The sequence below is a fragment of the Drosophila erecta genome, unplaced genomic scaffold, assembly GCF_003286155.1.
Source record: "Drosophila erecta strain 14021-0224.00,06,07 unplaced genomic scaffold, DereRS2 tig00000329-arrow-arrow-pilon, whole genome shotgun sequence".
Lineage (NCBI taxonomy): Eukaryota > Metazoa > Arthropoda > Insecta > Diptera > Drosophilidae > Drosophila > Drosophila erecta.
In genome coordinates, this window is record NW_020825223.1 from 267,633 (window position 1) to 293,333 (window position 25,701).

A 25,701-nucleotide genomic window follows, 5' to 3' on the forward strand; every position below is an offset into this window, starting at 1 on the left:
GCACAATGTGATTTCTGCCCAGTGCTCTGAATGTCAGAGTGAAGAAATTCAAGTAAGCGCGGGTCAACGGCGGGAGTAACTATGACTCTCTTAAGGTAGCCAAATGCCTCGTCATCTAATTAGTGACGCGCATGAATGGATTAACGAGATTCCTACTGTCCCTATCTACTTACTGTCAGTGACGGACGTGTTTTCTACGAGCTCCCATTAATACGGTTATTTTTGGTATAAATCCGCGGTATGACACCGCCGCACAGGTAGCTGCCAGGAGGCGACTGTCCTCCTGCCATAGACTGATCCTGCTTGGATGCCTATCGGTATGCCGAACATCGTCCCCGCGCACTCCAGGCGAACTCTCGGTCTGGGAAATACACGTTGATACTTTACTGTAGCGCGCGTGCAGCCCAGGACATCTAAGTTTTTTTTTTTTTTTTATTTTGTTCTAGCTTTTTGTTTATTATTTAAAATCTGTCCTAGTGGACAATAATTAAATTTTATGGGGGAAACATTAGCGTAAGGGGAGTACTTGGAATGTACTTGGATTGGGTTTAGGTATATTCATTACAATGTGCTTATATGGAAAAAATGCACACTATCCTCATAATATTATTTAAATTTTCATTTCCATAACGGATATTCAGGTTCATCGGGCTTAACCTCTAAGCAGTTTCACGTACTGTTTAACTCTCTATTCAGAGTTATTTTCATCTTTCCCTCACGGTACTTGTTTACTATCGGTCTCATGGTTATATTTAGTTTTAGATGGAGTTTACCACCCACTTAGTGCTGCACTATCAAGCAACACGACTCTTTGGAAACATCATCTAGTAATCATTAACTTTATACGTTAATTAAATCGTTAATTTCTCATACTAGAATATTGACGCTCCATACACTGAATCTCACATTTGTCATATAGACAAAGTGACTTAGTGCTGAACTGTTTTCTTTTCGCTCGCCGTTAATAAGAAAATCCTTGTTAGTTTCTTTTCCTCCCCTAATTAATATGCTTAAATTCAGGGGGTAGTCCCATATGAGTTGAGGTTGTATATAACTTGTTCTTGCATATGGGTTCGATTCCGGAGAGGGAGCCTGAGAAACGGCTACCACATCTAAGGAAGGCAGCAGGCGCGTAAATTACCCACTCCCAGCTCGGGGAGGTAGTGACGAAAAATAACATATAAATAACAATAATAATAATAACAATAAATACTATACCTTTATGTATTTAAGCGTATTACCGGTGGAGATCTTATATATGTGATTATATTATGTGATTAAATACTTGTATTTTTTCATATGTTCCTCCTATTTAAAAACCTGCATTAGTGCTCTTAAACGAGTGTTATTGTGGGCCGGTACTAGTACTTTGAACAAATTAGAGTGAAATAAAACCTCTGTTCTGCTTTCATTGGTTTTCTGATCAAGAGGTAATGATTAATAGAAGCAGTTTGGGGGAATTAGTATTACGACGCGAGAGGTGAAATTCTTGGACCGTCGTAATACTAACTTAAGCGAAAGCATTTGCCAAAGATGTTTTCATTAATCAAGAACGAAAGAGGTTAAACAAAGCCACCTAGCAATTGGGTGTAGCTACTTGTATGGCTCTCTCAGTCGCTTCCCGAGAAACCAAAGCTTTTGGGCTCCGGGGGAAGTATGGTTGCAAAGCTGAAACTTAAAGGAATTGACGGAAGGGCACCACCGGCTTAATTTGACTCAACACGGGAAAACTTACCAAGTACATAAGTGTGTAAGACAGATTGATAGCTCTTTCTCGAATCTATGGGTGGTTCCTAGTTCGTGGAGTAATTTGTCTGGTTAATTCCGATAACGAACGAGGCTCAAATATATTAAAAAGATATCTTCAGGATTATGGTGCTAAAGCTTACATAGCCTTCATTCATGGTGGCAGTAAAATGTTTATTGTGTTTGAATGTGTTTATGTAAGTGGAGCCGTACCTGTTGGTTTGACCCATTATAAGGACACTAGCTTCTTAAATTGCGTCTAGCAATAATGAGATTGAGCAATAACAGGTCTGGGATGCCCTTTGATGTCCTGGGCTGCCCGCGTGCTACAATGAAAGTATCAACGTGTATTTCCTAGACCGAGAGGTCCGGGTAAACCGCACGTCTCCGGACGTGATCACTGTGACGCTTTGCGTGTTACGGTTGTTTCGCAAAAGTTGACCGAACTTGATTATTTAGAGGATGTAAAAGTCGTAACAAGGTTTCCGTAGGTGAAGCTACGGAAGGATCATTACTTTATAAAATTCTTACCGTTAATAAAAATTTGTTATAATACAAATACATTTTGAATTTACCAAAATTACTTACCAAATTGCCAAATTAAAAAATTTACCAAATTTATATTACCATATTATCAAATTTACGAGAATACCAAATTTACCAAATTACAAAAGCAAAGCGCATGATATGATATGATTATAGAACAAAACGATTCGATTGAATCAAAATAATAATAAGATGGGTTTCTATTTATATGAGGCTTTGGCAACCTCATAAGATTTTAACATTACAAAATGCTGTGTAATGGCGGACACAACAAAAAAATATTATATATATGTGGCTTTAAAATGTAAAAATAAAACTTCGAATATTGGAGATCGAAGATATAAAATTCAAAAATGGAAATCGAATTAAAAATTTAAAATAATGGTTATCAAAATAATTTGTTAATATAAAATGGTGAACTTTGTGTGTATATGGACCATAATATATAAGCGTTGCGAATATGTATTGTTCATCTTAGTTATGAGCATACGTTGGCTAATGCAACAACCTAAAATATACAATGTTGTACCTGGTACCTATCAGGTTAATGTTTTATATAAATTGCAGTAAGTATCGCCCAAACATAGTTAAATATAAACCGTAAATAACCAGATGATATGATACATAAGGCTTATATGAAACTAAGACATTTCGCAGCATTTATTTTAGGTATAAAAATACATTTATTGAAGGAATTGATATATGCCAGTAAAATGGTGTACTTTTAATTTCTTTCAATAAAAACAAAATTGACATTATATAAAAATTAATTATAAAACTCTAAGCGGTGGATCACTCGGCTCATGGGTCGATGAAGAACGCAGCAAACTCTGCGTCATCGTGTGAACTGCAAGAGACATGTACTTTAATTAATTTTATAGTGCTGCTTGGACTATATATGGTTGAGGGTAGTAAGACTATGCTAATTAAGTTGTTTATAAATTTTATAAGCATATGGTATATTATTGGATAAAATAATAATTTTTTATTCATAATATTAAAAAATATACATGAAAACATTATCTCACATTTGGATGTGAAAAACGAAGAGAAATATTTTCTTTTTCGATCAATGTCTTATTATGTCTAGCATAATAAATTGAATTATTTTTCATCTAGAATTGTCTCTTATTAATGATTCGGAAATAGAAAAAACTTGGGTATGTTAATAATAACATCGTTTAATGGAAAACACTTTGCTACAAGAAATAATTTAATAAAATGTTTTTATCATTATATATAAAGAATTAATGGCAAGAAAAAGTTATATACAACCTCAATTATATAGTTATGTATAAAGTATATTTATATTATTTATGCCTCTAACTGGAACGTACCTTGAGCATATATGCTGTGACCCGAAAGATGGTGAACTATACGTGATCAGGTTGAAGGCAGGGGAAACCCTGATGGAAGACCGAAACATTTCTGACGTGCAAATCGATTGTCAGAATTGAGTATAGGGGCAAAAGAGCAATCGATCCATCTAGTAGCTGGTTCCTTCCGAAGTTTCCCTCAGGATAGCTGGTGCATTTTAATATTATATAAGGTTGTCAAATATCCCCTGTCTTTTGAATTTCGCGGCTATGTACAAAGCGCTACAGAGCTCGTATCTGGCAATACTATACATAATTTGAAAGGTCTTGACGTTCCGTGAGATTAATGGTGTTTTGGGGGATGGTACTCTATCACTTCGAACCGCGGAGGAATCGTTTCGACGATTCAGAGCTGGTGAAAACGATACCATGGATAAGCCAGCCGGCGGAAGACCTGTGACGACAAATACCGATCAAATCATGGAATACATCGAGTTAGACCGGCATGTGGCATCTCGTGACATCGCCCAGGAGATGGGAGTTAGTCACCAAACCATTTTAAGCCATCTGCAGAAGGATATAAAAAAAAGCTTGATGTTTGGGTGCCGCATGATTTGACGCAAAAAAACCTTCTGGACCGAATCAACGCCTGCGATATGCTGCTGAAACGGAACGAACTCGACCCATTCTTGAAGCGGATGGTGACTGGCGACGAAAAATGGATCACATACGACAATATCAAGCGAAAACGGTCGTGGTCGAAGGCCGGTGAATCGTCCCAAACAGTGGCCAAGCCGGGATTGACGGCCAGGAAGGTTTTGCTGTGTGTTTGGTGGGATTGGAAGGGAATCATCCACTATGAGCTGCTCCCATATGGCCAGACGCTTAATTCTACCATCTACTGCGAACAACTGGACCGCTTGAAGCAGGCGATCGACCAGAAGCGTCCAGAATTGACCAACAGGAAGGGTGTAGTGTACCACCAGGACAACGCCAGACCACACACTTCGTTGATGATTCGTCAGAAGCTACGGGAGCTCGGATGGGAGGTTTTATCGCAACCACCATATAGCCCGAACATAGCGCCAAGTGATTACCACCTGTTCCTATCCATGGCGAATGCCCTTGGTGGTGTAAAGTTGAACTCAAAAGAGGCTTGTGTAAAGTGGCTGTCCGAGTTCTTCGCAAATAAGGAGGGGGCTTCTACGAGGGAGTTATTATGAAGTTGCCGTCTAGATGGAATGAGATTATCGAACAAAACGGCGCATATTTGAACTAAATCCGATCACTGTAACACTTTTTCTAAAGCATTGAATAAAGAGCAAAAAAGCGGATATTTGACAACCAATTATAAAATAATCTTATCTGGTAAAGCGAATGATTAGAGGCCTTAGGGTCGAAACGATCTTAACCTATTCTCAAACTTTAAATGGGTAAGAACCTTAACTTTCTTGATATGAAGTTCAAGGTTATGATGGGCCACTTTTGGTAAGCAGAACTGGCGCTGTGGGATGAACCAAACGTAATGTTACGGTGCCCAAATTAACAACTCACGCAGATACCATGAAAGGCGTTCCTTGCTTAAAACAGCAGGACGGTGATCATGGAAGTCGAAATCCGCTAAGGAATGAGTAACAACTCACCTGCCGAAGCAACTAGCCCTTAAAATGGATGGCGCTTAAGTTGTATACCTATACATTACCACTAAAGTAGATGATTTATATTACTTGTGATATAAATTTTGAAACTTTAGTGAGTACGAAGATACAATGGTATGCGTAGAAGTGTTTGGCGTAAGCCTGCATGGAGCTGCCATTGGTACAGAATAAATAATCAATAGAATAATGTAGGTAAGGGAAGTCGGCAAGATCCGTAACTTGGGGATAAGGATTGGCTCTGAAGATTGAGATAGTCAGGCTTGATTGGGAAACAATAACATGGTTTATGTGCTCGTTCTGGGTAAATAGAGTTTCTAGCATTTATGTTAGTTACTTGTTCCCCGGATATTTTAGTTACGTAGCCAATTGTGGAACTTTCTTGCTAAAATTTTAAAGAATACTTTTTGGGTTAAACCAATTAGTTCTTATTAATTATAACGATTATCAATTAATAATCAATTCAGAACTGGCACGGACTGTCTAATTAAAACAAAGCATTGTGATGGTCCTAGCGGGTGTTGGCACAATGTGATTTCTGCCCAGTGCTCTGAATGTCAGAGTGAAGAAATTCAAGTAAGCGCGGGTCAACGGCGGGAGTAACTATGACTCTCTTAAGGTAGCCAAATGCCTCGTCATCTAATTAGTGACGCGCATGAATGGATTAACGAGATTCCTACTGTCCCTATCTACTTACTGTCAGTGACGGACGTGTTTTCTACGAGCTCCCATTAATACGGTTATTTTTGGTATAAATCCGCGGTATGACACCGCCGCACAGGTAGCTGCCAGGAGGCGACTGTCCTCCTGCCATAGACTGATCCTGCTTGGATGCCTATCGGTATGCCGAACATCGTCCCCGCGCACTCCAGGTTCTGGCTGGAGCCCCCCGCTTGACTTGGCCGCTAAGAAATTAGCGGTCAAATACAAGCTGAAGCGTGGATACCCGCTGAAGGAGAACGACTGGCTCTATGACGAGGACATTGCGCGTCTAAGCCGGGAGCAAAAAGAGATTCGCCTAGAGGAATGCTTGTTATTGAGTTGACAAAGCAGATGGGATGACGACAGCGAAGGTAGGTAGGGAGTTTGACTGGGGCGGTACATCTCTCAAATAATAACGGAGGTGTCCCAAGGCCAGCTCAGTGCGGACAGAAACCACATATGGAGCAAAAGAGCAAATGCTGACTTGATCTCGGTGTTCAGTACACACAGGGACAGCAAAAGCTCGGCCTATCGATCCTTTTCGTTTAAAGAGTCGTTAACAAGAGGTGTCAGAAAAGTTACCATAGGGATAATTGGCTTGTGGCGACCAAGCGTTTATAGTGATCATTGTGAAGGAAAACAACCAACAACGCCACATACTCTGGCTTTAACTACGCTGACGTCACCAGGGGAGGATACCCCCAGCAACAGCAACCCAAACACATCTTCAACCAACAAGGTCTCATTGACCGGGAGGCATCGTGGGAGGAGAAAATAAGTGGTCATTGCAGCTGAAAAACTTGGGTCCCAAATTTCTTATTGGCGGAGACTTTAATGCAGGATTGTCAACCCCAAGGGCAGCACTCTGCTTAGGTGCGTTAGAGAGTTGGGCTGCAATCTGCACACAACGGGTGAGCACGTTATACTGGCCCAGTCTAGCAGAGCTCCGTCTGACAAGAGGGCCTACAACAGAGCCTGTAAGCAACACAAACAGATGCTTCATGACTCGAGAAGCAAGGCGCTCGAGGAGTACCTAGTAGAACTGGAGCATGGCAATGCTGAGCACAACATCTGGAACGCCACCAAATACCTGAAAAGGCCTGTGCGGAGGGTGCCACCTGTTAAAACAGCTGCAGGTGTATGGTGCCGGTCAAGCCAAGAGAAAGCGGATGCGTTTGCCGACCATCTGGAAACCAGTTTCCAGCCATTCGCCCTATGTGAAGACGAAGACGTTCAAAAAAGACAAAGACGCAGCCTGCCAGATGGACCTGCCTATCGCAGAGATAGGTAGTCAGGAGATTCTGGATGAGATTTCGTGGTTGAAGCTCACCAAATCTCCTGGCCATGACAAATTCGACGCAGCTGCCCTCAAGCTACTCCCAGCGAACTGCATAGAGTTCCTCAAGGCTCTGATGAACCAATGCTTAAGACTGGGACACTTTCCTTCTCAGTGGAAGTGCGCTGAGGTTATCCTCATTCACAAGCCGGGCAAGCCAGAAGCCGAGCTAGGCTCATAAAGGCCCATAAGTCTACTCGCCATCCTGTCAAAAATCCTGGAGAAGCTGTTCCTCAAGAGGTTGCTGACCATCCTGGAGGAAAAGAGGATCATCCCCGACCACCAGTTGGGTTTCAGGCAAGGACATGGCGCCATTCAGCAGTGCCACCGGGTCGCCTCTAGGGTCTTGGATGCCTTCGAAAACAAGAAATATTGCGCAGCAGTCTTTCTGGATGTGAGGCAGGCTTTCGACAGGGTGTGGCACCTCGGCCTGCTATTCAAGCTGAAGCAACAGTTACCGACCCCATACTACATGTTCCTTAAGGCATACGTCGAAGAGAGGAGGTTTTACGTGAGGAGCAGTAACTCCAAATCACCGTAACACGTGGTGAGAGCCGGAGTACCCCAGGGCAGCGTACTCGGTCCTGTGCTGTACAACATATTCACCTCAGATATGCCAGTATCTGAAGACAAAAGAATATTGACATGCACCTACGCCGACGACACAGCGCTCCTGTGCTCTGACGCAACTACTGCTTTGGCAGCGCAAGGGCTGCAACACGAGCTGGACACGATTCAGTCATGGCTGATTCAGCCATAAACGCTGACAAATCCACCTACGTCACGTTTACACTCAGAACAGGCAACTGTCCACCCGTCCACATCAACGGCACCAACATACCGTCCAATGCGAAGGCCAAGTAACTGGGACTAACAATTAAATACTTGTATTTTTTCGTATGTTCCTCCTATTTAAAAACCTGCATTAATGCTCTTGAACGAGTGTTATTGTGGGCCGGTACTATTACTTTGAACAAATTAGAGTGAAATAAAACCTCTGTTCTGCTTTCATTGGTTTTCTGATCAAGAGGTAATGATTAATAGAAGCAGTTTGGAGGCATTAGTATTACGACGCACACTAACTAACTTAACTAAAACTAACTTAAGCAAAAGCATTTGCCAAAGATGTTTTCATTAATCAAGAACGAAAGAGGTTCGAAGGCGATCAGATACCGCCCTAGTTCTTACCAAATTAAAAAATTTACCAAATTTATATTACCATATTATCAAATTTACGAGATTACCAAATTTACCAAATTACAAAAGCAAAGCGCATGATATGATATGATTATAGAACAAAACGATTCGATTGAATCAAAATAATAATATGGGTTTCTATTTATATGAGGCTTTGGCAACCTCATAAGATTTTAACATTACAAAATCCTGTGTAATGGCGGGCACAACAAAAAATATTATATATATGTGGCTTTAAAGTGTAAAAATAAAACTTCGAATATTGGAGATCGAAGATATAAAATTCAAAAATGGAAATCGAATTAAAACTTTAAAATAATGGTTATCAAAATAATTTGTTTATATAAAATGGTGAACTTTGTGTGTATATGGACCATAATATATACGCGTTGCGAATATGTATTGTTCATCTTAGTTATGAGCATACGTTGGCTAATGCAACAACCTAAAATATACAATGTGGCACCTGGTACCCATCAGATTAATGTTTTGTATAAATTGCAGTAAACATCGCCCAAACATAGTTAAATATAAACCGTAAATAACCAGACTATATTATATGATACAAAATGCTTATATGAAACTAAGACATTTCGCAGCATTTATTTTAGGTATAAAAATACATTTATTGAAGGAATTGATATATGCCAGTAAAATGGTGTATTTTTAATTTCTTTCAATAAAAACAAAATTGACATTATATAAAAATAAAACTCTAAGCGGTGGATCACTCGGCTCATGGGTCGATGATGAACGCAGCAAACTGTGCGTCATCGTGTGAACTGCAAGACACATGAACATCGACATTTTGAATGCATATCGCAGTTATGTACTTTAATTAATTTTATAGTGCTGCTTGGACTACATATGGTTGAGGGTAGTAAGACTATGCTAATTAAGTTGTTTATAAATTTTATAAGCATATGGTATATTATTGGATAAAATAATAATTTTTTTATTCATAATATTAAAAAATATATATGAATACATTATCTCACATTTGGATGTGAAAAACGGAGAGAAATATTTTCTTTTTCGATCAAGTAATACTGAGAAATGTCTAGCATAAAAAATTGAATTATTTTTCATCTAGAATTGTCTCTTATTAATGATTCGGAAATAGAAAAAACTTGGCTATGTTATTATTCTTCGTTGGTTCGTTTAATGGAAAACACTTTCTTACAAGAAATAATTTAATAAAATGTTTTTATCAATATATATCAGTTATTAATTAATGGCAAAAAAAAGTTATATACAACCTCAATTATATAGTTATGTATAAAGTATATTTATATTATTTATGCCTCATATATGCTGTGACCCGATGGTGAACTATACGTGATCAGGTTGAAGGCAGGGGAAACCCTGATGGAAGACCGAAACATTTCTGACGTGCAAATCGATTGTCAGAATTGAGTATAGGGGCAAAAGAGCAATCGAACCATCTAGTAGCTGGTTCCTTCCGAAGTTTCCCTCAGGATAGCTGGTGCATTTTAATATTATATAAGGTTGTCAAATATCCCCTGTCTTTTGAATTTCGCGGCTATGTACAAAGCGCTACAGAGCTCGTATCTGGCAATACTATACATAATTTGAAAGGTCTTGACGTTCCGTGAGATTAATGGTGTTTTGGGGGATGGTACTCTATCACTTCGAACCGCGGAGGAATCGTTTCGACGATTCAGAGCCGGTGAAAACGATACCATGGATAAGCCAGCCGGCGGAAGACCTGTGACGACAAATACCGATCAAATCATGGAATACATCGAGTTAGACCGGCATGTGGCATCTCGTGACATCGCCCAGGAGATGGGAGTTAGTCACCAAACCATTTTAAGCCATCTGCAGAAGGATATAAAAAAAAGCTTGATGTTTGGGTGCCGCATGATTTGACGCAAAAAAACCTTCTGGACCGAATCATCGCCTGCGATATGCTGCTGAAACGGAACGAACTCGACCCATTCTTGAAGCGGATGGTGACTGGCGAGGAAAAATGGATCACATACGACAATATCAAGCGAAAACGGTCGTGGTCGAAGGCCGGTGAATCGTCCCAAACAGTGGCCAAGCCGGGATTGACGGCCAGGAAGGTTTTGCTGTGTGTTTGCTGGGATTGGAAGGGAATCATCCACTATGAGCTGCTCCCATATGGCCAGACGCTTAATTCTACCATCTACTGCGAACAACTGGACCGCTTGAAGCAGGCGATCGACCAGAAGCGTCCAGAATTGGCCAACAGGAAGGGTGTAGTGTTCCCCCAGGACAACGCCAGACCACACACTTCGTTGATGACTCCTCAGAAGCTACGGGAGCTCGGATGGGAGGTTTTATCGCATCCACCATATAGCCCGAAAATAGCGCCAAGTGATTACCACCTGTTCCTGTCCATGGCGAATGCCCTTGGTGGTGTAAAGTTGAACTCAAAAGAGGCTTGTGAAAAGTGGCTGTCCGAGTTCTTCGCAAATAAGGAGGGGGGCTTCTACGAGGGAGGTATTATGAAGTTGCCGTCTAGATGGAAACAGATTATCAAACAAAACAGCGCATATTTGAACTAAATCCGATCACTGTAACACTTTAAATAAAGCATTGAATAAAGAGCAAAAAAAGCGGAAGGGAGATATTTGCCAAGATATTATTACAGTATTTTTATTTACATCTGCCCAGGATGCGGCATTCTGCTCTCTGTAGTTTTTTGATATTTGTAGGGGAGGCAGTGCCCCACAGCTCAATCCCGTATGTCCAAGCCGGCTTTATGAAGGCTTTGTAGAGCAGCAGTTTGTATCTAGAGGGTAGCGTGCTTCGTCTGCCCAGGAGCCATGTCATGGAGCGGCATTTGTGTCTCATGAGTTTTACTTTGTCCCCTATGTGGTCCTTCCATGTGAGACGCTTGTCCAGGGTTAGTCGCAGGTACTTGGTCTTCGCATTGGACCGTATGTTGGTGCCGTTAATGTGGACGGGTGGACAGTTGCCTGGTCTGAGTGTAAACATGACGTAGGTGGATTTGTCAGCGTTTATGGCGGTGTTTCACCTTTTCACCTTTCACGTTTTACCTTTCTCTGAATCGTATCCAGCTCGTGTTGCAGCCCTTGCGCTGCCAGAGTAGGAGTTGCGTCAGAGAACAGGAGCGTTGTGTCTGTTGTCTTCAGATACTGGCATATCGGAGGTGAATTTGTTGTACAGCACAGGACCGAGTACGCTGCCCTGGGGTACTCCGGCTCTCACCACGTGTTGGGGTGATTTGGAGTTACTGCTCCTCACGTAGAACCTCCTCTCTTCGACGAATGCCTTAAGGAACATGTAGTATGGGGTCGGTAACTGTTGCTTCAGCTTGAATAGCAGGCCGATGTGCCACACCCTGTCGAAAGCCTGCCCCACATCCAGAAAGACTGCTGCGCAATATTTCTTGTTTTCGAAGGCATCCAAGACCCTTGAGGCGACCCGGTGGCACTGCTGAATGGCGCCATGTCCTTGCCTGAAACCGAACTGGTGGTCGGGGATGATCCTCTTTTCCTCCAGGATGGTCAGCAACCTCTTGAGGAACAGCTTCTCCAGGATTTTTGACAGGATGGCGAGTAGACTTATGGGCCTGTATGAGCCTAGCTCGGAATGAGGATAGCCTCAGCGCACTTCCACTGAGAAGGAAAGTGTCCCAGTCTTAAGCATTGGTTCATCAGAGCCTTGAGGAACTCTATGCAGTTCGCTGGGTGTAGCTTGAGGGCAGCTGCGTCGAATTTGTCATGGCCAGGAGATTTGGTGAGCTTCAAGCACGAAATCTCATCCAGAATCTCCTGACTACCTATCTCTGCGATAGGCAGGTCCATCGGGCAGGATGCGTCAACGAACTGCTTCGTCTCTTCAACGTCTTCGTCTTCACATAGGGCGAATAGCTGGAAACAGGTTTCCAGATGGTCGGCAAACGCATCCGCTTTCTCTTGGCTTGACCGGCACCATACACCTGTAGCTGTTTTGACAGGTGGCACCCTCCGCACAAGCCTTTTCAGGTATTTGGTGCGTTCCAGATGTTGTGCTCAGCATTGCCAGGCTCCAGTTCTACTAGGTACTCCTCGAGCGCCTTGCTTCTCGAGTCATGAAGCATCTGTTTGAGCTGCTTACAGGCTCTGTTGTAGGCCCTCTTGTTCGACGGAGCTCTGCTAGACTGCCAGACTCTCCTCAACCTCCTTTTCTCCGATACCATCGACGCCAGTTCAGTCCCTGCGGGCCACTTGGAGTCTCCCACTGTTGGTACGAGGTGTGGGTGTGGCCAACCTTGCCGCCTAATGGATATTGCCAATACGGCTAGCAACGGCATCGTCAATGTCTCCTCCACTGCTGATAGCCGGATGTGGGTCAACGTTTTCTTCAAGCCAGCTTTTAAACACAGTTGTGTCGGTATTTCGCCTGATCAGTTTGGTGCCTCCGGGAGTCCTTAGGAAGGAGGTCCTAAGTAGTATCCTGACCATGCTGTGGTCAGAGCACAGCTCGTAGCACCCAACTGTAGATACTTTCGCCGGGTCGATGCCTCTACTGATGCCTAGATTAAGGAGGTCCGGTATTTTGTTAGGGTCACTGGGCCAGTATGTCGGCTCTCCCGTTGTGTGCAGATTGCAGCCCAACTCTCTGACGCACCTAAGCAGAGTGCTGCCCTTGGGGTTGACAAACCTGCATTAAAGTCTCCGCCAATAAGAAATTTGGGACCCAAGTTTTTCAGCTGCAATGACAACTGGGGATGGCTAATTGTGAAACGAGGAGGCAAGTATGCTGCCGCGATACAAATTTTTCCCGAATGTGTCAGCAGCTGAATCCTGGCGCATTGCATCCAGTCCAGCTGCACCGGCTCCATCTCCTCGTACAGTAATCCACTTCGCACGATTACTGTGGCTCCACTTCTGATTCTGTCCGCCGGGTGCAAGGCGTTGACCACTTCGTAGCCAGGGATTTTGAAGTGAGACCTCGTTGTAAAGTGGATCTCGCTGACCAGCATCACATCCACCTGGTTGGTTTTCAGGTAGAGCTCCACTTCTGGCTTGTTCCTCGCCAAGCCGTTAGCATTCCAGATTACTATTTGTGTGTTCATGGCATGGTTCTCTGGCAGGAGAACATGGCCATCACCATTTCTTTAATCTGGGAGAACATTGAGTCCAACATGTTCTCCATGCGCCTCCCGGTCAATGAGACCTTGTTGGTTGAAGATGTGTTTGGGTTGCTGTTGCTGGGGGTATCCTCCCCTGGTGACGTCAGCGTAGCTAAAGCCAGAGTATGTGGCGTTGTCGGTTGTCGCTGGTGGTGTATGGTCCTCTTTCAACGGTGGAGTCATTGCCTTCGCTTTTGGCTTGGCGGAAGCCCTCTTCTTGGCCTCGATATATGCACGGCAGCCTTGGTATGACGCAGTGTGCGCCTCCCCGGAGTTACCGCATGTAGCAGGACCGCCTTTGGACTTAGTGCACTCGATAGAGGCATGCTCTTGACCGCACTTTACGCAAGTGTACTGCAGTCTGCAGTACGTCTTGGTATGCCCGAAAGCCTGGCAGCGGTAGCACTGCACCAGGTCATTGAACTTTCTGGGCTCCTCGGTTGTGAACACCTTTTTGTTGTTGCTTGAAGGCGTTGTTGAATGTAGCCCCTTAATTACCACGCGAAAAGCTCGGTTTTCCTTGAGCTGGAAAGTCCTGAAGGCCATGTTGTGGTTGTTCATGTGGTTAACAATTTTCCGATATGTCGAGCTGTCTTTCGGCATAATTCTTACGCTACCTCCTCCGGTAGCATTGTAAGCGAAGCTACCTGGCTCGGTGACTTCTCCAAGGTCAGCTAGCATGTCTGCGATGGTGTGCACCCCTGGTATTACGATTGGAGGGGGCTTGGGTACAGCGGCCTCCACTGGTATAGCTGGTTCCTTGGTAACAACGTTCTCTTCCATAGGCAGTGCAGCGAATCGGTTGGTGTTTGACAGCAGCTCCTTAGCATCGCTGACCTCATTGACTTTGGCCAGCCTAGCTGTCTTTTTCTTTTGGGGCACGGTGACTGTCGTACCTCACCTGGTTCCTCGGATTCATTGTCAGATTCACTTTCACTTTCACTGGAGCTGGAGCTGGAGCTGCCAGTGGCCGACGTCTTCTTCTTTATGTGTGTTTTAGTACCTTGGGAACTTTGGGGTTTACAGTCGTGGCTACGTTAGGTGGCTCCTTGCGCTTGCCTGCATTCTTCTTAGGCACCAGCGTTTGCCAACCATTTTTTGCTTAGAAAAGGGAAAAGCCACATTATCCACATCCATAGCGTTTTTGCCCATGGGAACTGCATGCAGTAGCACGTGTCTTTAAGATTTTTGCCTTTTCTGTATGAGTGTGTTTAATTGTCAGGCGCAGAGGGGGGGAGCAAAAAGTGCCACCTGCTGGCGCTTTATGGGACTGATTGTGGTTATCGGATTCAGTTTAGCTAGTACACACACCACTGGAACAGCTGTTCCACCAGCTGAGTACGCGACGACTGGTGACACCAGTCAGCTGATTTGCTAGCTACGTGCACTTTTGCAAATAAGTTAAATACCATCTGCAGCCAAAGGACACGTTGCATGAACTTGCGTTCGTGTATCACACGCACTCCAGGACTTGGCTCAACTGTCTGTACGTTTTTAAAGATTCCAGGTTAACTTTTCACAGCGAAAATCACTTAGAAAATAAACACTTTAAACACTTTTTAAAAAACTCCACTAAATTAATGACGTGGAATTTGGCTACTCTGGGCACTCTGGGCGCCGTGGGATGGAATGCTGCTTCCCATTATAAGTACATGATGAGTACTTATATATTTTATATCGAATCATAAGCTTCAGTGGGTCGCAGTATGGCAGCTGCTCAACCACTTACAACACCTTGCCTGTTACAAAAGTCGTTTACAATTGATTCTAGGCTTTGTCATTGTATTAAATAATGCTTTTATATGTAACTAGCGCGGCATCAGGTGATCGAAGATCCTCCCAATTTACTATGTTACAAATTACATTGGCATCACATCCATTGCCGTTTATAAAGTAAATTATAAACTTTAAATGGTTTAGAAGCCATACAATGCAAATTTCCCCTTATTTATCATTGCAGTCCAGCACGGATACGACCTTAGAGGTGTTCAGGCATAATCCAACGGACGTAGCGTCATACCACTGTTCGCTCGAACAAGTAGTGTGCCATTGGTCCGTAGCTGCGGTTCCTCTCGTACTACGCAGGAATGCTGTCGCAACAACGTTTTGTCATTAGTAGGGCAATACTAACCTGTCTCACGACGGTCTAAACCCAGTTCACGTTCCCTTGCATGGGTGAACAATCCAACGCTTGGTGAATTTTGCTTCACAATTATCACTATAAACGCTTGGCCGCCACAAGCCAGTTATCCCTATGGTAACTTTTCTGACACCTCTTGTTAAAAACTCTTTAAACCAAAAGGGTCGATAGGCCGAGCTTTTGCTGTCCCTGTGTGTACTGAACACCGAGATCAAGTCAGCATTTGCCCTTTTGCTTGCGATTTGTTTCCGATGATATAACAAACTCGTGATACTTTGATCAAGAAGCTTGCATCAAAACCCAATACCATAAGATATAATAAATATATCCGTATAATGGCTAGGAAATGATACAATGATACACGTTCCATTTAATCAAGTAAGTAAGGAAACAATAAGAGTAGTGGTATTTCATTGACGATACCAAACCGAGGTCTAATATCTCCAACTTATTCTACACCTCCTTTGTCTCCTTACACTGCCAGATTAGAGTCAAGCTCAAAAGGGTTTTCTTACCCCGCTAATTATTCCAAGCCCGTTCCCTTGGCTGTGGTTTCGCTAGATAGTAGATAGGGACAGTGTATGAATCGGATCCCTCCGAACTTGTTTTACGTGGTGGAACATTGAAGGGATTACAATCACGGCACCCTATACACCCACAAGTGAGCATATGATGCATGTGTCCAGATACGCTAGACAAAACGTCCCGGTCTGGAAGCTATAGCTATGTACATAGCAACCACCCCGGTAGCTTGCTTGCCGGGCAAGCACTGCCCCTTGCTGAGAAGCGAGATCTACCTAGCCGACAAGTACGGGCGGAGTGACCTATTGCCGCATTAGTCGCCGTGCCCAGTGAGCAAGAAAGACGCCATCATCGAGAAACCAAAATTTTGATCCCGATAGACAAGGGTGACGTCCGGGATGAACCTGTGCGTCACCCGTCCTGGTTCGCTGTCGTCATCCCATCTGCTTTGCCAACTCAATAGCAGGCATTCCTCTAGGCGAATCTCTTTTTGCTCCATTCGCCATAGAGCCAGTCGTTCTCCTCCAGCGGGTATCCACGATTCAGCTCGTATTTGACCGCTAATTTCTTAGCGGCCAAGTCAAGCGGGGGGGCTCCAGCAAGAACCTGCAGTGCCGCGGTGGACACTGTTCGGCATACCGATAGACATCCAAGCAGGATCAGTCTATGGCAGGAGGACAGTCGCTGGCAGCTACCTGTGCGGCGGTGTCATACCATACCGAGGCACCAAACAGCACACAAGGTGCCATGAGTCCCGCATATATGGTCCGCCTGGCTCGAGGACTGAAGCCCCAGTCGACTCGTAGGACACGCGTTAATTCTGCAACGACTCGGGTCATCCGCTGGCGAAGTGAAGCTATGTGCGTGAGGAATTTCATTCCTTCACTGACCGTGATGCCAAGGTACCGACAGCTACGCACATACGGCAGGTTCGCTCCAGCGAATCTTACCGTAGGCGCTCGTCTCAAGGCACCTTTGAGCAGCATTATTACCATCTTGCTGGTTGAAACGGCAACGCCTATTTCCGCTCCCCACGTTTCATCGATGGACATCAGTTGCGCTCCTTTTTCCTTTCGAACGGCTCGGGAATTTCCCTCGATGAGAAAAAGCAGGTTATCCGCGTATGCACTTAGCAGGCAATACGGCTCGAGGCGCTGAAGCAGTACGTCCATCAGCATGTCCCAAATAAATGGGCCGCTGGTTGACCCCTGCGGGCAACCTCTAGTTACCGGCACATTCACTGCACCGGAACTGCTTCGGATTACTGCTCTTCGGCCGGCGAAAAAGCTCTGCCACAAGTAAGTAGATAGGGACAGTAGCAATCTCGTTAATCCATTCATGCGCGTCATTGTACCTTCCTACTCTCTAAAGTTCCAAAATTTATATCACAAGTAATATAAATCATCTACTTTAGCGGTAATGTATAGGTATACAACTTAAGCGCCATCCATTTTAAGGGCTAGTTGCTTCGGCAGGTGAGTTGTTACACACTCCTTAGCGGATTTCGACTTCCATGATCACCGTCCTGTTGCTTTAAGCAACCAACGCCTTTCATGGTATCTGCATGAGTTGTTAATTTGGGCACCGTAACATTACGTTTGGTTCATCCCACAGCGCCTGTTCTGCTTACCAAAAGTGGCCCACTGGGCACATTATATCATAACCTTGAACTTCATATTAAGAAAGTTAAGGTTCTTACCCATTTAAAGTTTGAGAATAGGATAAGATCGTTTCGACCCTAAGGCCTTTAATCATTCGCTTTACCAGATAAGATTATTTTCTATAATATTAAAATGCACCAGCTATCCTGAGGGAAACTTCGGAAGGAACCAGCTACTAGATGGTTTGATTGGTCTTTCGCCCCTATACTCAATTCTGACAATTGATTTGCAAGAACTGTTTCGGTCTTCCATCAGAGTTTCCCCTGACTTCAACCTGATCAAGTATAGTTCATCATCTTTCGGGTCACAGCATATATGCTCAAGGTACGTTCCAGTTAGAGGCATAAATAATATAAATATACATTATACATAATTGTATTAATTACCTATAAATAGTTAAAAAACTAATCCCATTATTAGTCAAGTTACGCTATTAGGTTTATATCCTAATAACTTGAACATATGTTAGACTCCTTGGTCCGTGTTTCAAGACGGGTCCCGAAGGTATCCTGAATCTTTCGCATTGTTAATCATACAAGGGCATATAATAAACACAAAAATCAATGATAATTATGCCATTATAAAATTATAACTATAAGTTATATTTTATGATACATTTTGTATATGCTAATAGATTACAATGTCCTTATATGGAAAAAATGCACACTATCCTCATAATATTATTTAAATAATACAATTTTAATGATGAATTTTCCATAACGGATATTCAGGTTCATCGGGCTTAAACTCTAAGCAGTCTCACGTACTGTTTAACTCTCTATTCAGAGTTCTTTTCAACTTTCCCTCACGGTACTTGTTTACTATCGGTCTCATTGTTATATTTAGTTTTAGATGGAGTTTACCACCCACTTAGTGCTGCACTATCAAGCAACACGACTCTTTGGAAACATCATCTAGTAATCATTAACGTTATACGGGCCTGGCACCCTCTATGGGTAAATGGCCTCATTAAATCGTTAATTTCTCATACTAGAATATTGACGCTAAATACACTGCATCTCACATTTGCCATATAGACAAAGTGACTTAGTGCTAAACTGTTTTCTTTTCGCTCGCCGCTACTAAGAAAATCCTTGTTAGTTTCTTTTCCTCCCCTAATTAATATGCTTAAATTCAGGGGGTAGTCCCATATGAGTTGAGGTTGTATATAACTTTTTCTTGCCATTAATTCTTTATATATAATGATAAAAACATTTTATTAAATTCGTTATAAAATTTCCATTATTTCTTGTAGCAAAGTGTTTTCCATTAAACGAACCAACGAAGAATAATAACATAACCAAGTTTTTTTTATTTCCGAATCATTAATAAGAGAGAATTCTAGATTTTAAAGTTATAATTCGATTTCCATTTTTTTATTTGATATCTTCGATCTCCAATATTCGAAGTTTTATTTTTACATTTTAGAGCCACATATATAATATATTAATATATATATAATATTTTTTTGTTGTGCCCGCCATTAAACAGCATTTTGTTTCTTATGAGGTTTCCAAAACCTCATATAAATAAAAACCCATCTTCATTTTATTTTGATATTAACATTTATTTTAATATTAGTTTGGCAAATATCTCCCTTCTGCCTTTTTGTCTTTTGAATTTCGCGGCTATGTACAAAGCGCTACAGAGCTCGTATCTTGCAATACTATACATAATTTGAAAGGTCTTGACATAACCTACAAAACGACGCTATGCATGATTAGTTTGGATATTGCGTTCAACAGTTATAGACGTGTAAACGTGGAGTTCACTAACGCCGAAATTCGCGCTATTTTAAAGTTTTGCTTCTTTAAAGGCAAATCCGCTAGAGAAACGTTCCGTGAGATTAATGGTGTTTTGGGGGATGGTACTCTATCACTTCGAACCGCGGAGGAATGGTTTCGACGATTCAGACAGAGCCGGTGAAAACGACACCATGGATAAGCCAGCCGGCGGAAGACCTGTGACGACAAATACCGATCAAATCATGGAATACATCGAGTTAGACCGGCATGTGGCATCTCGTGACATCGCCCAGGAGATGGGAGTTAGTCACCAAACCATTTTAAACCATCTGCAGAAGGCTGGATACAAAAAAAAGCTTGATGTTTGGGTGCCGCATGATTTGACGCAAAAAAACCTTCTGGACCGAATCAACGCCTGCGATATGCTGCTGAAACGGAACGAACTCGACCCATTCTTGAAGCGGATGGTGACTGGCGACGAAAAATGGATCATATACGACAATATCAAGCGAAAACGGTCGTGGTCGAAGGCCGGTGAATCGTCCCAAACAGTGGCCAAGCCGGGATTGACGGCCAGGAAGGTTTTGCTGTGTGTTTGGTGGGATTGGAAGGGAATCATCCACTATGAGCTGCTCCCATATGGCCAGACGCTTAATTCTACCATCTACTGCGAACAACTGGACCGCTTGAAGCAGGCGATCGACCTTCTGGTCCAGAATTGGCCAACAGGAAGGGTGTAGTGTTCCACCAGGACAACGCCAGACCACACACTTCGTTGATGACTCGTCAGAAGCTACGGGAGCTCGGATGGGAGGTTTTATCGCATCCACCATATAGCCCGGACATAGCGCCAATTGATTACCACCTGTTCCTGTCCATGGCGAATGCCATGGTGGTGTAAAGTTGAACTCAAAAGAGGCTTGTGAAAAGTGGCTATCCGAGTTCTTCGCAAATAAGGAGGGGGCTTCTACGAGGGAGCTATTATGAAGTTGCCGTCTAGATGGAAACAGATTATCGAACAAAACGGCGCATATTTGAACTAAATCCGATCACTGTAACACTTTTTATAAAGCATTGAATAAAGAGCATAACTGCGGAAGGTAGATATTTGCCAAACTATTATTTATTTATATATATATTTTTTTATTTTGATTCAATCGAATCGTTTTGTTCTATAATCATATCATATCATGCGCTTTGCTTTTGTAATTTGGTAAATTTGATAATATGGTAATATAAATTTGGTAAATTTTTTAATTTGGTAATTTGGTAAGTAATTTTGGTAAATTCAAAATGTATTTGTATTATAACAAATTTTTATTAACGGTAAGGATTTTATACAATAATGATCCTTCCGCAGGCTCACCTATGGAAACCTTGTCACGACTTTTACTTCCTCTAAATAATCAAGTTCGGTCAACTTTTGTGAAACAACCGTAACACTCAAGGCGTCACAGTAATCACGTCCGGAGACCTCACTAAATAATTCAATCGGTAGTAGCAACGGGCGGTGTGTACAAATGGCAGGGACGTAATCAATGCGAGTTAATGACTCACACTTACTGGGAATTCCAAGTTCATCTGAACAGTTTCAGTTCACAATCCCAAGCATGAAAGTGGTTGAGCGATTTACCCGGACCTCTCGGTCTAGGAAATACACGTTGATACTTGAATTGTAGCGCGCGTGCAGCCCAGGACATCACAGACCTGTTATTGCTCAAACTCATTATTGCTAGACGCAATTTATCCATTTAAGAAGCTAGTGTCCTTATAATGGGACAAACCAACAGGTATGGCTCCACTTACATAAACATATTAAACACAATACACATTTTCTGCCACCATGAATGAAGGCTATTAAGCTTCAGCACCATAATCCTGAAGATATCTATTTTATATATTTGAGCCTCGTTCGTTATCGGAATTAACCAGACAAATCACTCCACGAACTAAGAACGGCCATGCACCACCACCCATAGATTCGAGAAAGAACTATCAATCTGTCTTACACACTTATGTTCGGACCTGGTAAGTTTTCCCGTGTTGAGTCAAATTAAGCCGGTGGTGCCCTTCCGTCAATTCCTTTAAGTTTCAGCTTTGCAACCATACTTCCCCCGGAGCCCAAAAGCTTTGCCCCCAAACTGCTTCTATTAATCATTACCTCTTAATCTGAAAACCAATGAAAGCAGAACAGAGGTGTTATTTCACTCTAATTTGTTCAAAGTAATAGTACCGGCCCACAATAACACTCGATTAAGAGCACTAATGCAGGTTTTTAAATAGGAGGAACATATGAAAAAATACAAGCATTTAATTGTTAGTCCCAGGTACTTGGCCTTCGCATTGGACGGTATCTTGGTGCATTATAAACATTTGTTGATGTGGACGGGTGGACAGTTGCCTGTTCTGAGTGTAAACGTGACGTAGGTGGATTTGTCAGCGTTTATGGTGATGTTCCACCTTTTCAGCCATGACTGAATCGTGTCCAGCTCGTGTTGCAGCCCTTGCGCTGCCAAAGCAGGAGTCAGAGCACAGGAGCGCTGTGTCGTCCGCGTAGGTGCTTGTCAATAATCTGTTGTCTTCAGATACTGGCATATCTGAGGTGAATATGTTGTACAGCACAAGACCGAGTACGCTGCCCTGGGGTACTCCGGCTCTCACCACGTGTTGGGGCGATTTGGACTTACTGCTCCTCACGTAAAACCTTCTCTCTTCGACGTATGCCTTAAGGAACATGTAGTATGGGGTCGGTAACTGTTGCTTCAGCTTGAATAGCAGTCCGAGGTGCCACACCCTGTCGAAAGCATGCCTCACATCCAGAAAGACTGCTGCGCAATATTTCTTGTTTTCGAAGGCATTCAAGACCCTGGAGTCGAACCGGTGGCACTGCTGAATGGCGCCATGTCCTTGCCTGAAACCGAACTGGTGGTCGGGGATGATCCTCTTTTCCTCCAGGATGGTCAGCAACCTCTTGAGGATCAGCTTCTCCAGGATTTTTGACAGGATGGCGAGTAGACTGATGGGCCTGTATGAGCCTAGCTCGGCTTTTGGCTTGCCCGGCTTGTGAATGAGGATAACCTAAGCGCACTTCCACTGAGAAGGAAAATGTCCCAGTCTTAAGCATTGGTTAATCAGAGCCTTGAGGAAGAAAGAGCTTGATTCGAGAAAGAGCTATCAATCTGTCTTACACACTTATGTTCGGACCTGGTAAGTTTTCCCGTGTTGAGTCAAATTAAGCTGGTGGCCCTTCCGTCAATTCCTTTAAGTTTCACCTTTGCAACAATACTTCCCCCGGAGCCCAAAAGCTTTGGTTTCTCGGGAAGCGACTGAGAGAGCCATAAAAGTAGCTACACCCAATTGCTAGGTGGCATCGTTTATGGTTAGAACTAGGGCGGTATCTGATCGCCATCGAACCTCTTTCGTTCTTAATTTCTGAAAACATCTTTGGCAAATGCTTTCGCTTAAGTTAGTCTTACGACGGTCCAAGAATTTCACCTCTCGAGTCGTAATACTAATGCCCCCAAACTGGTTCTATTAATCATTACCTCTTGATCTGAAAACCAATGAAAGCAGAACAGTGGTCTTATTTCACTCTAATTTGTTCAAAGTAATAGTACCGGCCCACAATAACACTCGTTTAAGAGCACTAATGCAGGTTTTTAAATAGGAGGAACATATGAAAAAATACAAGTATTTAATTGTTAGTCCCAGGTACTTGGCCTTCGCATTGGACGGTATGTTGGTGCCGTTGATGTGGACGGGTGGACAGTTGTCTGTTCTGAGTGTAAACGTGACGTAGGTGGATTTGTCAGCGTTTATGGTGAATTGCATAGAGTTCCTCAAGGCTCTGATGAACCAATGCTTAAGACTGGGACATTTTCCTTCTCAGTGGAAGTGCGCTGAGGTTATCCTCATTCACAAGCCGGGCAAACCAAAAGCCGAGCTAGGCTCATACAGGCCCATCAGTCTTCTCGCCATCCTGTCAAAAATCCTGGAGAAGCTGATCCTCAAGAGGTTGCTGACCATCCTGGAGGAAAAGAGGATCATCCCCGACCACCAGTTCGGTTTCAGGCAAGGACATGGCGCCATTCAGCAGTGCCACCGGTTCGACTCCAGGGTCTTGAATGCCTTCGAAAACAAGAAATATTGCGCAGCAGTCTTTCTGGATGTGAGGCATGCTTTCGACAGGGTGTGGCACCTCGGCCTGCTATTCAAGCTGAAGCAACAGCTACCGACCCCATACTACATGTTCCTTAAGGCATACGTCGAAGAGAGAAGGTTTTACGTGAGGAGCAGTAAGTCCAAATCACCCCAACACGTGGTGAGAGCCGGAGTACCCCCAGGGCAGCGTACTCGGTCCTGTGCTGTACAAAATATTCACCTCAGATATGCCAGTATCTGAAGACAACAGAATATTGACATGCACCTACGCGGACGACACAGCGCTCCTGTGTTCTGACGCAACTCCTGCTTTGGCAGCGCAAGACACGATTCAGTCATGGCTGGAAAGGTTGAACATCACCATAAACGCTGACAAATCCACCTACGTCAAGTTTACACTCAGACCAGGCAACTGTCCACCCGTCCACATCAACGGCACCAACATACCGTCCAATGGACTAACCACCAGCAGGTGGCGCTTTTTGCTCCCCCCTTCTGCGCCTGACAATTACACACACACTCATACAGAAAAGGCAAAAATCTTAAAGACACGTGCTACTGCACGCAGTTGCCATGGGCAAAATCGCTATGGAAGTGGATAATGTGGCTTTGACCACTTCTAAGAATGCAGGCAAGCGCCAGGAGCCACCTAACGTAGCCACGACTGTAAACCCCAAAGTTCCCAAGGTACTAAAACACACATAAAGAAGAAGACGTCGGCCACTGGCAGCTCCAGCTCCAGCTCCAGTGAAAGTGAATCTGACCGTTCACCGTGCCCCAAAAGAAAAAGACAGCTAGGCTGGACAAATTCAATGAGGTCAGCGATGCTAAGGAGCTGCTGTCAAACACCAACCGATTCGCTGCACTGCCTATCGAAGAGAACGTTGTTACCAAGGAACCAGCTATACCAGTTGTAGTGACCAACTTAACTTTACACTGCAATAACTCTTCAAGACACCCTCGCCCTAAATTATAGCAGCTTTTGTGTAAAACAAAAAGCGAGAGAATTGTCTTAGACCAATCAGGACAGAATATGATCGTACGATTGTACAGTTAGGAAAAGAAAAGCTATAACAGCGACCACCAACATGCAGCTTCCCAGAGCTTAATTCATTATCGGATTAAACCTCGTGGCGAACGCTCACAATTTTTGACGCTGCCCATTTAAACTGCACATACACGCGAAAATATAATTTAGTTATATATATCCAATCTCATAAAAACAAGAGTGGGATATTTCAATAAATTTCCGTGTGCGATTTGTGTGAAAGTGGCAAAGAGATTCGACTCCAAGGCGTAAGGAAGGCCAGGCCTATATAAGAGCATTTGGTTGCTCTACAGCCGACTACCCCCCGTCTCGTCGACCCCCCGCATCAGCTCATGGTTTAAACCCCGTTCTCTCCAAGAAGAGGCCACGAGGCGACATAAACTTCAGCAACAAGTTACGCAACCGGCCACCTGCCGAATGATAACTGGCTCATCCCTATTAGTCAACCGTGTAGAAGTTTAGACGACCGGATCAGATTTAATTATATTTGGATTGGATATTTAAGGTCGTGAGTACTACAAAACAACAATGATAAAAAACATAAATATGAATTATCTATATTAAAATTCTAACAAAATGCCACTCGAACGTCTAAATAAAATAAGATCTGCATTTGACTAAAGATTATATAACTATATTTTGTATTCAATTACTTATATATATTTGCTTTATACTTTACTTTTATATACTTTATTTTACTCATTGAATATAAAATACAAATAATATATAAACGAAAATGAAGAGTTAGAGAATGACTAGGATAATTATGCGTAGATTAAAATTTGTTAGTTTGTT

The 25,701-nt window shown here is 43.1% G+C and overlaps 1 pseudogene; it reads left to right on the top strand.

The window, feature by feature from the left end:
• Window positions 1-9,209: 9,209 nt before the first annotated feature.
• Window positions 9,210-9,379, top strand: LOC6555961 (annotated as a pseudogene).
• The last annotated feature ends 16,322 nt before the right edge of the window (window positions 9,380-25,701 follow it).